The 8,476-nt window shown below is 46.1% G+C and overlaps 1 long non-coding RNA gene across 1 annotated transcript in view; it reads left to right on the forward strand.

Annotated features, from left to right (window-relative positions):
- The window catches only part of LOC150060254 (uncharacterized), a 56,969-nt gene extending 50,158 nt beyond the window's left edge, over positions 1-6,811 (forward strand). The window contains exon 2 of the long non-coding RNA XR_016536121.1: positions 6,537-6,811. This is a non-coding gene — a long non-coding RNA (uncharacterized LOC150060254). The remainder of the gene's footprint in view (positions 1-6,536) is intronic.
- Positions 6,812-8,476: the final 1,665 nt, after the last annotated feature.

Here is an 8,476-nt window from a genome sequence, read left to right on the forward strand (position 1 = left end):
AACAGCAGGCTAAGACACGAGTGCACAATAGACCCTTGAGTATGATTTGCAGGTTTTGGTTCTATTTTGAGATTCTAGTGTACAGAGGTGTCTTTTTTATTCTTTTCTTTCTTGATGAATTGCTTTCTTTGACAGTGATGGAAATGACTTGAAATCTTTTAGTTGATATCTCTTCAATGTACATATTTTATAGGGCTTGTATAATTATATATGTATATATAATGTTAATATGTAGAGAGTGGATTTCTGCTTCCTATTCTTCCACTGTTTCGTCTTAGGGGAAATGTACTTTGGTGTCACGATTTGTCTCCATTCTAACTTCATGTTGTACTCTCCTCCTACCCCCAGCCCCTCATCATAAAAAAACCAACAACAACAATCTAGGCAGCTTTTTACAGAGAGCAGATGGCTGAGTGTCAGGGCAGGAGTCAGCCCTCACTCCTGTGTGTCTCAAAGCACAGCGAGGGGCTGTTAGGGGCTTGTTTATGTGCAGGTTTGCACAGACTTGGGCTTCTAGGGGAGGCTGGCCTGGTGGCATCTCCCTAGCAGTTCTGCAAGGCTGTGGGAGGAAGGGGACCAGACTCCTCCAGCTTTTGGTTCTTCACTTGAGCCACACGAGAGAGCAGAAGCTAGACCAGCAGAGGCGGGAAGTGGGATGGTCTGGGGTGGCAGTTTCCATTTGTCCCCCACATGGAAACTGCTCCTCTCTTCCTACCCCCCCCCACCCCACCCAGATCTGTCTGGAGTGGTCACACCTGCCGGGAGGGGTTTTGAATGGGGCACTGCGCATTCATTTACAGTCACTCTTGGCTTTGTAAGTCCGCAGGCTTTTCCTTACCAGCTCCACAGGGGTGAAAGTGCAAACTGAGAAACACATATTTTATTTTATGAATACCAAACATAGGCATTTCCAGCTCTGTAGCCTGGTAATTTTTCCTCCTTCCTCTTCTTCTTTCTTCTTTCTCTCATACTTCCTGTATGAGGTTAGTTGGTGAAATGGTAAACAAACTTTTTTTTTTTCAGGCCTAGTTGCTTCTTACCTGTCTGTTGTGATAGATTTATTCTTTTTTTTTTTTTCTGGTGCCTCTACTTTACTGTCTAGACACCTGTGTGAACAAAACTGGAAGATGGGTACAAAATGTACTCACCTTCTCCTCCCTAGGGTGGCAGTAAGGAGTTTGGAGCTGGTGCAAGTATTTCTGTGCTCTTGTTTGAAAGAAATGGGGCTCAGGTCTTCTTGATCTGTGTGGGCTGAGGAAAGGAAGCGGGGAGGCATGTGTGAAGCTTGGCTGGTTTGATCTGGGAGACATCGTTGGCACAGCTTTAGTACCCACAGTCCTCAGCCCCACGCTGTTCGGATGAGGTACATCCCCAAAAGAAGAGGAAGGGAATGAATCATGCCAATGTTTCCCCCTAAAGTCATTCTAAGATGTTATCTGCACTCCTGATGACTTCTGAGCTGCTTGAGAAGATCTGAGGGGAGGACCATCCTGTAAGTGGTTGGGTACAGCTGTCTAGACTACAAGCATCAGTGGATGGTCAACTACAATCAGTGCCTGATCCATAGGGTCCAGGCCCAAAGCCTTATGTCCAAGCTGCCCACCAGAAGCAGAAGCTGGTGCTTGAGAATCACTTGAGGGCTAGGAAAACTCAGTGCTCTAGTTCCACCCAGGCATTCTCAAATTAGAAGACCCAGGGGGAAGCCTGAGAATTCATACTTGTAATATATGTTCAGGTGATAGAATGGAGTTGATCCAGAGACACAAGTTGAAAAGACTGCCTAAGGCATGGATGATTGAGTTAACTCCCTTTGCAAGTGTCCTAACACGCTTAGAGGTCAATCCAGCAAGGTTATCTGTAATTTTGGACTTTTACAAGGTTAGCCAGCCTGTAAATGTGCTAAAATGTGTATGAAGTTTAGTGACTTTTTTTTCTTCCTTTTTTTGCTGGTACTGGGTCTCATGCTCTCAACTTTTGTGCTTTCAGCTGGCACTCTACCACTTGAGCCATACTTTTGCTTCTGTTCTTATTATTGTTTTCCTGGTTATTTGGAAATCAATGTCTCTTGGAGTTGTTTGCCTAGGCTGGCTCTGAACTTCAGAAGTATCTAGGATGATAGGCGTGAGACACTGGCACCTGGCCAGGTTTTACTTGTGGAAAGTGGTTTTATTTAATAGATTGGGAAAGTAGCCAAAGATAGGGGTTTGGCAGGGCTGGACTTAGAAATAACTGAGTGAGGCCTGGCCCTGTCTAGCTGACCCTTAGACAGTTCTGTTTAGTATAATCTGAGGAAGCTACAAGGTCTTCATCTGTGAGCTCTGGAACTCCGGGGCATCCTGGAGTTTTGATGAGCAGAGCAGATGATCAGCTTTCTGGGCTGAAAGCTGCCAAGCTCCCTGGGTACCTGAGAGCGATGGTCCCTACAGAGACCAGCAGAGAGAGCTGGTGGCACGCTGTATTGAGAGTGGGCACACATAGGGAACATGATTTGACAAATAGGACATACTTAATCAGTGGAGCAAGGTGTGTTGGGGACAGCCTTGAAACCAACTCATGTTGTGTTCCCAGTGGCTTTGAGCCCTGGAATAAGGCCATTAATTCTTTGTGAACAACGTACAGTGAGTGACGTTGTTCTGAGCCCTGGACAGAAACTCTCTCCAAGAGCTCCAAGTCTGCTCAGAGACACCGGTGGAGGGAACACAGGAGCACTAGCCAGGCCCAGAGTTCAAGCTCTCTGACTGACCAAAAAAAAAAAATCATTCGTCTTAAAGTGAACCTAGGAGAAACCATATACATTTGCAGAGAAATAAGAGCGATGTACTCCTGGGAACAGCACCCCGTGATACCATTTAAGAGGCTGCTTCTCCACAGAAACTGCCACCACTCAAAATGTCCACCACCAGTGGGAGCCATAGGAGCAACACCTGTGGGCTGATAGAGATCTGAGTGCTGTCGGGAGCAAGGCAAGCTTGTGTGTCTTTTATTCATGAGTGGCAGGGGCTCTGTCTCAGCAGTGAGGGACGGGAAGTGCCCTGGATGTTGCAAGCTGTGGAAGTGTGTTGCTTTTGCTCGCCATTCCCTACCTCCCCACTGGCTTTTTACAATCTTCCAGGAAGTGGAAGTTTGGGTAGATGTGCTCAAGGGGCAAAATGGCCTCCCTGGTGGAAGGCCATCCCCTAGTCTGGGGTATGGTTCAGGGTGGGTATCTGAGCTACCATGCCTCTTCCTTTTTTAGTTTTCTGTGCCCAGAGCCTTTCCTCTTACTGCTGTCAGTAACAGAAAGACTGTGCCATGGGAAGTTTGGTTCCAGGGCTTCTGGAAGAGTGATTGCCCATGCTACAATTCTGGCCCTTGATGAGTGCTTGAATTCAGTGTGGTGTTTGTGAACCCATTCAACAGATTGGAGATGGGGGTGGAGAGGGAGAGAGGTCAAGATTTCTACCCACAATAGGGAGACCTAAATGGTGGTCTCTGCCTAGAACCATCATAGTTCACCTAAATTAGGAATAAAAATAGCACTACACATGACCAGAAGTCTGCCCTTGGGTCTGTCCCACACTGGAGGCACTGGTGTTTACTGGTGTATTGGTAGGTTACTCTTGTATCAGGAGTCAGTCCTAGATGGGCTAACCTGGGTTTCCTCCATGATAAACTACATACCCCTTATCAAGGTAGCATGGGGTCCCCAGGCATTTGATTCATCTTGCCAAAGCTTCCAGAAAAGCTAGTGCAGGCCTCACCGTGGGGAACTAGAATTCAGAAACTTCCTAGCTGTGGCCATGAGCTTACAGGGAGTAGGTAAGGAAAACCCTGGCCCTGGTTCTAGCTGTGTCTCTTCCTTAGTCATGAATCTGGGAAGGTTGCCCATTTCCACCTGTGTGCCTCTTTTCCTGGTCTGCTAATGAGTTGTTGAACAGGCCATCTTTTAAGGCTCTGCCACCTCCTGCTCTGTGATTTTGGTCCAAGTCCACAGTCGCAGGTGCAGTACCGTCGTTAGCTGGGCTGCTGTGTCTTATCCCTCATCCCACTCAGTAGTGAGATTTGGGGGGGACATGCCGGTAGCCACCTCTGTCTCAATGGTGAAACTAAAGAAACCCAGCTTCCCCTTCCACCCATGTCAGTCACTGGTGCATTGCTTAGTTCCTGTTTCTCTTTGCCCACCCAGGAAGGCACTCTGTATGAAATCCTGAGCCCAGACGCTGGACTGTGAGCCACACTAGAAAATGCTAGCTCATAAGACACATAACAGGAAGCAGGTTTTCCCAACAGATTCATTAGGGCAATGCTCCCCAGAAACATGTAGGTATCAAAAACCCAGCTCCCCAACTCTTAGAAAGCTCACTTTCTCATTTAGAGGCAAATGGGACCTTGTAGAAAAAGTAAAGGCTGCAGAAGTTTGTGTGACTCAACGAAGTCATCTTCAAGACTTAAGGAAGAAACAATAGTTGTTTTTCTTAAAAAAAAAATGACAGCAACATCAGTACATATTGTGACAATGGCCACATGTCCTGAGAAGAGGGCTATGAAGAGTTTTGCAGCTCTGTGGTGAGTCTGTAGGAGGAGTGAGTTGCTAAGACCTCACATCTGGGCCATCTGCTCTTCGCAGTGTTTCCTAATTCCATGCAGCAGAAGTTGGTAAAGGGCAGGGTTGTGTCCCGTGTATGTTGGGAAGCACTCAATAAGCAAACCAGAGCAGCTTTCTGTATTTCCTACCTTTCCACATCTTTGTGTGCTGCTATGCATTGTGAAACAACAACAACAACAACAACAAAAAACTCTAGGGGAAGGATGGCGTTTTTCCAAGATCACATATTCTCCCTTCCATTTTGCAGAAAATTTGTACTAATCAACTAAAGGCCATAGGGCGGGGCAGGGTCCTTTCCGTGCTCAGGGTGAACCCAGGGGCAGCATTTGGGGCCACTGCATGGCAAGAGGACAGCAGGGATACAAGGAAGCTTTATGAGATGGATCCCTTCCCAGCCACCAAGAACGCAGCTCCGAGAACATGGCTGAAAACAGTGCACCTGACCTTCCCCTAGGAAATATGGCCCTCTTAGTCCTCTTCTGGGAAACCTACCTTACCCTGAGTGTGTGTGAGTAGCAAAGTTAAATCTATTGCTGCCAGTGCACTTTGGGGACATGACACTATGTGTACTTCTGAATCTGCTCTGCCATCTCTCTATCTGTCTGTCTTCAGAAACCTCCTTTCACTTGTTTGGGATTGCTGAGAATGATCTACACACAAGATGCCTTTGGGGAGGGCGACCACATATTATCCTACCACATTGAAAGCAATCAGCAACCCAATTATTTCTAGACCTACTACTATCTTTCTGGAACTTTTGTCAGTGTGCTGTCCCCTGGCCTTTGCATGTTTAGGGACTCTGCTTCTCATCTTTCCTTGTTTTTCATGGGGGCGTGATTAAATGAGTTAGTGGTTATTGGATGATGTTTCCTGGATGCAGTTTTCGTGGGAGACTTATGTCCTGAGGTAAGAAAAAGAGTGTCCATTGGAATTCATTGGTTTGAAACTCTATGATGATTTTTTAAATTGCTATATCACTGGGATTTGAATTGAAATTTTTGTGCTCTCCCACTTGAGCCATATCTACACCTGACCTTCCCCTAGGACATATGGCCCTCTTAGTCCTCTCCTGGGAAACCTACCTTACCCTGAGTGTGTGTGAGTAGCAAAGTTACTTTTGGCTAGAGACTTTAGAGATGGATTCTCTTAGGCTTTTCTGGCTTCTAACCTTAATCCTCCAGATCTCAGTCTTAGGGGGTGCTAGGATTCTCGACATGAGCCACTGGTGTCTGGTTCCCACGGTGACTTTTTATCAATGTATACAGAGTTCTTGGAGATGGAGGCTCAGGACATCAACTTGATGAATGTCTGAGTTGTAATTTGTTTTTCTTTTTTCTGTCTGTTGTAGGGCTTGAACTCTTAGCCTGGGCTCTGTCCCTGATTTTTCCTTCAAGGATAGTGTTCCACCATTTTGAGCCACAGTGTTAATTTTAGTTTACTGGTGGCTAGTTGGAGACAAGAATTTCATGGACTTTCCTGCCCAGGCTAGCTACGAACCATGATTCTCAGATCTCAGCCTCCTGCGTAGCTAGGATTACAGGTGTGAGCCACCTCCCAGCATTTGCTAATTTCTGTGTCTTAAAATCCAGCGGACTCAACAAAAATGCATAAAGGGATAATCCTCAGGGCTCAGCAAGCGTCGGATCTTGGTGGAGAAGTCAGAATTGGCCTCAGATTTTTACCATATACACAGATGGCCCCACTGAAAACAGTAGGCTTCTTGAAGTATTTACCTTTTTGGTCTCTTGTGAGTTATTTTTAAATGGATGCCATAGCTTCCGATCACCACCTGCGATTTCTGTTGTGACATTGTTGAGTAGATGCTGATCAAGTTGATTCCCAGCTTACAGCGGCAGTGCTGCTGTCTTTCCCTTTTCAGTTTCCATGAGCTAGTGACTGTCTCAATGCGGTTGGTTATGACCTATGTTTTTCATGCATGTTTTTGTTTCAGAATAACTGGGAGGTGAAACAGAAAGCTCTATGACTTGATCGAAAATGACACAGACACAGAAAAATCGGGACTCAACAGCCCCTCACCCCCGCCCTCCAGTGTCTCTACCTACTGCTGGCTACTCCCCCAGAAAGCAGCTGAAAGGTTTTCCTCACTCTGTTTCCTGGTGATGTGTTTGTACCATTTTGCCACGAATTTCCCCAGGTGCTTCTCCATTAGCCCATCAGTCTTTTGTATCCCAAATCCCTTTTCCTTCATTAAAAAGCAAGACTAAAGGAGTCTGACTTTTTTTGCTTCTTATCTATCTTTAAGTACCAAACTACATTTGTGATTCAATTGTTCAAAGCTACAGTAGCACCGTAACAGCACCAGTTATAATGCACAACCATCAGCAGACAACCTTCAAGGAATGTTGAACCTCAAGTGTGTATTGCTCAGCCAAGTTTGTAGGACTTCTTGGATTTCCCTGAGATCTATCTCTCTACTGAGTCAGTAATTGATGTTTGAGAACATTAGGATCCACATGCATGCCTCTTTCTACACCCACCACAATTGTGTGTAACTACAATCAGCTCCAAGATCACCTCCAACCTTGAGCTTCAGTGGGAGACTTTGGTTTTCGCTGCTCCCATCCTCTGTCATTCCTGCACTTACTCATCCCGTAAAGATTTCCTTGGGTCTTACTATGTGCCAAGTTCTGAAGACAAGGCAGCAAATCACATCAACCCTGCTTCACCTTTCCAGTACTGCTAGCTTGTTTCTGAGTGTCCTTCCTTCACAGAGTATCTAGAACTATGCTCCTTATCACAGACATTCCATTTCAATGCACAGATTCCCCAGATTCACTCTTTAGACCTGAGACCCTGGAATTGGCACCTGAATGAGTAAGTAGCCTTGGAAGTGGCATTCCTTCTGCAGAGTTCCACTCTCATCCTCCACCAGGATCCTGGCCAAAGAGTGTCCTCCCAATACTTTTATTCAGGCTTTGCTTGTTGAGCTTAGCACATATTCAAGGTTAATTTTAAATGACCAGGTGTACTGTTTTATGCCTCTCAGAAACAGGTTATGAATAGACCATGATCATCACCGTCAGGCCCCACTGAATAGCACACAGGTACTGTAGGACCATCCCAGATCTCAGCCCAAAAGTTCTTCACTTGAGATATTTCCCTGAACACTGTGTCCTGAGTTAACCCTTCTCTTTATCTGATAGCCCTTTCTGTGTAGGACACTTCTCAGCAGAAAAGGTAGAGCATGAACCCTCTGTTGTCTGGATAGCCAGGTGTTCACTAAAACCAACCTTGGCCTTGCTCACCTCTGTTCTCAAGTCAAAGTTTTTATTTGCTTATACTATTAAAAGCTTTTGGCCAGGCTCAGTGGCTCATGTCTGTAATCCTAGCCATTCAGGAAGCTAAGATCTGAATTGAGATATGAAGCCAGCCCTGGCAGGTCAGTCTGTAGCTCAAAGTGGTAGAGTACTGGCTTTGAGATGAACTCAGCACCTTGAGTTCAAGCCTCATGATGAGGGGGAGGGGGACTTTTGGATTGTGGCGGGAAGTGTCCTTCATGGAGTGTCTCTAGGTGCTCATTTCCTCCACAGAACATTAGGAAGGCCAGCTGAGTGAGTTCCAGGATTCCATCCTACCCAGAGACTCTTCTTTCCCTTCTGTTAACTCTATTTGGGTTCCAGCAGAGGAAGGGGTAGCAGGGATGGAAGAGTGGGAGTGGCCAGGCATAGGCTTTCAGCTCTTCTCTGCAGGCGGCTCTAAGGCTCTAAACATAGCGCTTCCTTAGTGTGATGAACTCTTACGGGGAACTCTCCTGCTTTTCTGGGCACAACCACATTATCTCCCCAGCCCTGTTTTACCTCCTAGGGCCATTTGTAACCTCAAAAAGATGAACATCACTGGCTTTGGGAGAAGCAGAAATAACCATGTAAG

The sequence above is a fragment of the Megascapheus bottae genome, chromosome 7, assembly GCF_031878675.1.
Source record: "Megascapheus bottae isolate mThoBot1 chromosome 7, mThoBot2.hap1, whole genome shotgun sequence".
In the NCBI taxonomy this organism is placed as follows: Eukaryota; Metazoa; Chordata; class Mammalia; order Rodentia; family Geomyidae; genus Megascapheus; species Megascapheus bottae.